Source organism: Equus asinus, chromosome X, assembly GCF_041296235.1.
Source record: "Equus asinus isolate D_3611 breed Donkey chromosome X, EquAss-T2T_v2, whole genome shotgun sequence".
Lineage (NCBI taxonomy): Eukaryota > Metazoa > Chordata > Mammalia > Perissodactyla > Equidae > Equus > Equus asinus.
The window spans coordinates 70,783,175-70,790,816 of NC_091820.1; the positions used below are offsets into that span (position 1 = coordinate 70,783,175).

The 7,642-nt window shown below is 41.3% G+C and overlaps 1 pseudogene; it reads right to left on the reverse strand.

Moving 5' to 3' along the window:
• Positions 1-3,139: 3,139 nt before the first annotated feature.
• LOC123282546 (ubiquitin-conjugating enzyme E2 D2 pseudogene) lies at positions 3,140-3,583 on the reverse strand (annotated as a pseudogene).
• Between the last annotated feature and the right edge of the window lie 4,059 nt (positions 3,584-7,642).

Consider the following 7,642-nt stretch of genomic DNA (forward strand, 5'->3'; position numbering starts at 1 on the left):
ATGAAGTCCACTGTCTATCAAAGGATGCTCATTTTCCACCTGCTTAAAAATCATTTTTGATTTTTGTAAATGTGGGTTACTGAGCCCTTCTAGAGGTGGGACTCAGGATTCCATATTTTTAACAAGTCTTCAAATGGATTTTCGTGTACTCAAAAGTTTGTATGTATTTCTAAAAATAAGTTGTGGGAGATAATTTGTGTGAATCCTTGTCAATGCACCCTTTCATGAATTCCCAAATCAATTTAATTCACAGATTCTCCTAGGCCCCTGCCTTCTCCCCCAGCCATCCTAGGAATACGAGAAATACGTATTTGGCTAGTCAAATCATCTTGCTGGCAGCCCAGCAGAAAGTTATCCAAAAGAATAAATATAATGAAGAGAAATAATAAATACAACTCACGTTATGGAATGTGTATTCAATGGCACAGGTTAGGTGTTTTTCATATATCATCTTATTTTTAAAACTCTAGGAAGTATTATAGACAATATTCTCTTTTAGTACTTAAAGAAACTAAGGTTCATAGAGGTTAGTAGCATTTTTAGGGTCACACAACCTGTTATTGTTGGAGCGTGGATTAGAACACAGGCTTGTGCTTCAAATTCTCATGCTTTTTCCACACTGCCTCTGATCATAAAAAATTAAATCAATAATTAGGGAAAAAAAGATAGAAAAAATGTCCCCATGTCACCAAAATCTTCAATTTCTTTCATGATGACTTAAGTGTCACTTAATCTTTTAGGACGCCCCTACATCTTCATTGCAGGCTGTCTCTGCTTTTCCAGGGTCTCAGCTCAATCCCGATACGTTCCATGATAAATTCTTCCAACTTTGGTACATCATAAAGTATGTCAGTGACTCCCTGAGTTACACTAAAATCAAACACTTATACATATTTCTTATCTTAAGCTCTGATTTTATGATACACTTGCCATACATGGCTATTTCAATATAATTAATTTAATTTAACTAATATTTTAATTTAAAATTAATTACAATTGAATGAAACAAAAAATTCAGTTGCCTGGCAGCACTCACCAAATTTCAAGTGGTCAATAGCTAGTGGCTACAGTATTGGATAGTACAGATATAAAACATTCCTATTTGGCAGCACTGTCTCAATGTATAGGTAAAAGAAAATTTTATATTTGAGGGGTTACTACCTTTGGTTGCAGAAACAAAAGTTTTCTCTATATTTACAGACTTAGCCTGATAAATATTTAAAAAATCTTAGGTCATTAATGTTTTCATGGTTTTACTCAAAATTATAATCCCTCTCTATCCTTAAAAAGAGTAAATTATAAAGTGTTTTTAAAGGTACTGATGATAGTAATCTGCTCATTGCACTGATTAGACATTCCTGAATTTACAAATTCTAAAGGGAAAATTGGATCTTTTCAACACACACAAGTATTTTCATAAAATTAATTTTTGTCTTTACAATCAGGTAGATCCAAGCAGTGAAGCCTGTCGGGGTGCAATTCTCCGTGGTGTTTCTACACATCTTGTGATAGCATTTGTTCTGGCCTATAGTTTCAAGGACATTTGTATAGCAAACAGCGGTCCCTCCAGGACAAAAGGTAGATTTGTTTCCAGAGCAAGTTAATAAAGATAATATATCCCTCTGGGGCAAAAGTTAGTCAGGTTTGCTAGAATTTCCTTTCAAAGATTGGGGGAGGGAGTTTCCTAAGCTTGGGGTCGCACAGCTGTGATGCAAACCCATTGTGTGTGCAGCACCCACCTGGTCTGCTCCGTATCTTGCCCTTGCATCTTGGAGGACCAGGGGAAATTATGTCAGTGAAGCTCATGATGCCTGCTGGGCTGTGACTAATAAAGTCCTGTCTCTAACCCAAGCTTCTGTGTCATTCTGCCAGCCTCCAGGAAACTACGATAGGCTCACATGTAGGCGTGCAAGCTGGGTAAAATCTTGAAGCTGGGTGCTGAGGGTTACTGTAGATATTCAATAAGAACATGATTACCCTTCGGCCATGTTGCCAACACAGACACAGATGAAAAAGAGTTAATCTTGTTAATTTCCTGTTTGCTCCTTTAACCTGAGGAGTGACTCAAGCTCACAAGGATTTATGAGCTTGTTTAGCAGAACAAAAAGAATGACTTCAAGGAAGTTACAATTACCAGATAACCAGGCCCCAGCTGTCTTTCTGCCCGGAACCTAATTGCCCAAGGGCTTGTATGGAGTGAAAGAAACACGGATTTCCCCTTTGTTTCTCCAAAACTCCTCCTCCCAAGTCCCTTAGCTCTATAAAACCCATTGCTTTCTTCTTCTTTTAAGGCAGATTTGAGAGAACCCATTCTCATTTTGGCCAATTCAAATAAACCTTTCTCCATCTCCAAGCACCAGTGTGTCAATGATTGGCCTATTGTGCATCAGGGCACATGAACTTGCAATTGAGGTTTGATGTCAATCTCAGACTTTACACAGTTCTTGAGAAAACATAAGACAAATTAGAGCTAGTAGGTATGTCCTGAAAAACAGCCTATGACCCAGAGTATGTGAGAGAGCCCGAGTAGCCAAAAGGGTGGGGATTGAAGGCGTGGGAGATGGAGAAGGCTGGGAACAAAACACATTTTGTTTTATAAAAGCTCCCAATCCATTTAATTTTCGACCTTGTAAACTTGGACCTCAAAATAGAGGATATGTGTTAATATTGATCTTGGTCAAAAACAAGACATAACAAAACACCTAAGACACAGTTTCTTCAGAATAAAATAGATACCTAACTAGCTTTGTAATCTTCACCTAGTTTTTACTCACCATTATCAGTTCTAAAACACTCTACATTAAAAATTATCCCACTGGTTGATGGAAGTGCTCTCCTTCTCATCCTAAAGCCACCACCCCCTTGTTCTTGCTTCCCAATCCTAAAACAATAAAGAAAGCTTTTAGTCAAAACTAGATTAAAACTGGTCCGACTCCCACCCCCACCCCCACCCCCACCTCCAACCTTTCCCCCACCCCCATCTCCACACTCTCTCCACCCCCTCCACACACACTCTGATATGGAAGGTGGTACAATAGACGCCCAGAAGGATGGGGAGACGTGGCTTCATAGAAAGTACTCAAAAGATAATTTATTGAACTGTCTTTATTAGACCATGGGATTATCATGCATTTTAAAATTACATAGCATATCTTTGAGTCCATTGCTGAGCTATTGTGTCGTACTTCTGCCGATCCTTTAAGTAGATCTTCGCAATTTCGGGAACCAATGGATCATTTGGGTTGGGATCGCACAACAAGGAACAGATGGATAACAACACTTTGGAAATGGTCAGTACCGGTGACCACTCGGATCCAAGGATGTCTAGACAGATACTTCCGTTTTGATTAATATTAGGATGGTAAATTGGGGTGGTGAATGCGATCTGGGGTGGTCTGAAGGGGTAATCGAATGGAAACTGGATTTTTAGGAAGAAGACCCCTCCCTCGTAGGGGCTGTCTTCGGGCCCCATTATAGTCGCCTTCCATTGGAACAAATCGTCACCCACCGGCCCTGCAGAGCACTGGGCGGGGGGGTCGTTGGTCAAGTTGAGGAGCTCCTTGTGGATGCGCTGTAGGGCCATGTCTGCAACACGTGGCCAACCCTTGGTGCAGGACCTGGAGACAGGTAGAAGGCGGGGGACAGTGACCCTGGGGTGTGAGGAGCATAGGCAGAGGAGTGGGCTGAGGACTGGCTGAGGGGGGGTCGAGGGGGGCCTCTGGGGAGGGGGAGGGTGGTGGAGAGGGGGACTGAGGAGGGAGGGATTTGGGCCCTCGACAGGATCTGATGGGCTCCTGGACACCTCTGCCTCACCGCTGCTGCGACGTCCGCCCGCTCTTCCTAGCAGGAGACTCTGCCGCCCGCCCGAGGCCGCGCTGAGCAGAGACGTTGCTGCTCCCGCTGGACCGCCTGCAGCTGCCGCGCACGTTGGGGCCCCCTGGAAACAGGCCCACTTCCTCTCTGTGAGGCAACAAGACACATGACGCATCGCAGCGTCATCAAGGGTGCATCACGCGAGAGCTAAGGGGGCACGTGGGTGTTGAGGGGGCAGGGTATAGAGGTGGGGGGATGGGGGACAGTGAGGGAAGGGCAGGGGGCGGGGCAGGCAGCGGGAGACCTGTGGGGGCGGGGCAGAGAGTGGGAGACCGTTGGGGCCGGACAGGGAGCGGCAGACAGTAAGGGGGTGGGGCAGGGAGTGGGAGGCCATGGGGTGAGGGAGGGGCCCGGGAGGCAGTGAGGGGGCGGGGACTGCCGGGTTCACCCAGCGCTCAGCTGGGCACTGGGCTGGCCTGAACAGTCACTCACACCACCCACAGCCGTGAATTACTGGAATAAATAAGAGCAGTTCCATGAATTCCTGTCCACCCTTCACTCACTCAGGGTCACCTTCCATTAATTTTTTAACCAATTGACTTTATACTCATTCCTTTCTCTATACTTGAGAGTAAACCACATACAGCATGGGCCTCTACTTCCAGATACTTCTGTGTCTGTTTTCTAAGACAGACATTCTCTTATATAAACAACTTCAGTAAATTTAACATCAATACGATACTTTTATAACTTTTTAAAGTGACTTTTCATAACATTTTGGGTAATTTATTTTTTCTGAAAAATTAAAGCCTTCAGAATTCAATTTGGAGCTAAAACCGCTTTAATTTTTAAAGAATTGACAGGAAAGGAAGGAGAAAGGAAAAGAAACCAATAGTCTATCTGGTATACATAAGTAGTAAATTTAACATTGATACAATACTTTAATGTCTGTATTTTAGTTTTGTCAATTGACATATAATGTCGTTTAAAACTTATTTTTAACCCCCTCCAGTACAGAATCCAATCTAGGATCAGATATATTGCCTTTAGTTGTGTCTATTTATTTTCCTTGAGTCTGGAATGTTGCTACAGACTTCCTGCGTCTCTTTTGACACTGATGCATTTGAAGAATGCAGAACACCCGGGAATCTCAATCGCTCTTGACATTCCCGGTCTTGAAAACTGTATCTTCAGTAGTAAACCCAGACAATATGGGAGAGAGGAAGAAAAAAAAGAGAAAAGAAAGACTGCTTAGATTTGTATTTTGAGTGCTGTAGTAAAGTTAAAAATATTTTATGCTGTGTTATTTTAGGACATGTTCTAAAATATTCTAGCAATAGAGAACATGTCCTATATTGCTTTGTGTAAAATGAATGACCTTATTTCACCCACAGGAAGTCTGTAGTCTCCAATCACCCCTGAAAAGGTGAGAAGCTCACAAATCTTTTGTGGTGATAATTACATTTCCCAAGAAGCTCAGTGAGAAATGGAAGATCATGGTGTATGAAAAAATTGATTCTGATTTCAGATTAAGACATATCTATATCTATAGTTATCTATCTATAGATGTATATATATACATCTTAACCTGAAATCAGAATAGATTTATATATAAGTGTGTGTGTATGTATTCTCACCACTGAAAGAAATGTTGAGTAAAATTGTTAATGTGAAGTACTTTACAGACTTACACTTCTTTTCCATTTTCTACGGCTGCTATAACAAAGTACCACAAACTGAGTGTCTTAAAACAAACAGAAATTTATTTTCTGACAGTTCTGGAGGCAAAAAGTCTGAAGTCAAGGTGCCAAAAGGGCTCTGCTCTTTCCTGAAAGCTCCTTCTAGCTTCAGTGGTTCCTGGCAATCTTTGCTTCCCTTGGTTTGTGGCTGCATCACTCCAATCTCTGCCTCAGTCTTCACAGGGACTTCCTTCCCTGTGTGTTTCTGTGTTTGTTCAGAGCTCCCTCTCATTATAAGGACACCAGTTTTTGGATTTAGTACCCACTCAAATCCAATGTGATCTCATTTTAACTTGATTACACCTGCAAAGACTCTATTTCCAAGAAAGGTCACATTCTGAGGTTCCAGGTAGACATGAATTTTGGGAGGATACTGTTCAACCTAGTACAGTCTGCCCTCTGCCTCCAAAAATTCAAATCTGTCCCATATGCAAAATACATTGACCCCATCCCAACAACCCCAACAGTCTTAATCCATTCTGGCATTATCTGTAAGTCCAAAGTCTCATGTAAATACCATCAACTCAAAAAGTTCCAAATCTCATGATTTAAATACTCAAAGTCAGGTATGAGTGAGACTCTGGGTATAATTCACCTTGGGTTGGAAAAAAAATCCCTCATCACCTGTGAAGGAGAACACAATTTATCTGCTTTCAAAACACAATGATGGGACAGGCACAGCACAGACATTCCCATTACAAAAGAGAGAAACTGGAAGGAATAAAGGAGTCATTGGTCTCAAGCAAATTTGAAATCCAGACGGGAACAGTCCCTTAGTTTTCATGGCCTGAAAATAATCCTATTTGGCTCAATCCACCCTCTGGGCCCAAGGAGGCTATGTTATCCCCTACCTCTGTTCCTGTCTCTTTAGCTTCTCTGCCTCTATGTTCACGGCTGTGCCCTTGTAGTCATTCTTTTTTTTTGAAGGACAGCTCATGTTTGTATCTGAGTAGTTCTATCAGTTGTTTCTTGCCTGTGGAATCTCTGAAGTCTGACAGTCATTCTATATTTCATTCTGTCTCTGTCGTCTTCAGTCCAAGCTTGCAATGTTTCCCCTGATGTAACATTCTCAAAAACCTTGTCAATCGTCCATGTACGTCAAGGGAATCCATGCCATTATACAGCAGACTTCTGCGCAGATTCTTCCTGGATAACACCATGTCTATTCCTGGTTTCTACTGAGATGGTTGATTGGATCCATGAGTCACAGGCCTAACCTCTTCAGCAAAAGTTTGTGCAGCCACAAACTTGGCTCAGAGCATGCTATCTGGAAATGCCAAGAATTTTCCAAATCATCAAGTTATGGTTCCTTTTGCTTAACAGTTCTGTCCTCACTTTATCTCATTATTCTTACATTTTGTTGTAAGTAGCAAGGAGAAACCAGGTTCACATTCCACACTTTGTTTGGAAATCTCAGGTCAATGTCCCAGTTCATCAGTTACAAATTCTACCTTCCAACCAACAGCAGAGTACAATTAAACCAAGTTTTTTACCACTTTACAGTGAGGATTGCCTTTCCTCCAGTGTCCAATAACAGGCTTTTCATTTCCTTCTGAAACCTCGTCAGAAACTCCTTTAACATATTTCAACCAACATTCTGCTCATGGTGATATATGTATTCTCTAAGATGATAATAGCCTTCTTTACCATACTCTTTATTTCTTTCTGAGTTCTTATGAGAATCTCCTTTAACATTCATATTTCTACCAATGATCTCTTCAACACAATCTAGACTTTTTCTATCATATACTTCAAAATTCTTCCAGCCTCTACTCTGCCCAATATCAAAGCCACTTCCACAATTTTAGGTAATTGTTACAGTAGTGGCACCCCACTTCCTAGTGCCAAAAGCTATATCAGTCAGGGTTCTCCAGAGAAAGGAAAACAAATAGGAGATATATCTATATCTGTATCTATATCTATATATCATATATATATGATAGTTAATTTTATGTGTAAACATGACTAGGCCATGAAGTGTCCAGACATTTGGACAAACATTATTTATTCTGATTGTGTCTGTGAGGGTGTTTCTGGATGAGATTAACATTTGAATCAGTAAACTGAGTAAAATAAGTTGCTCTCCCTAT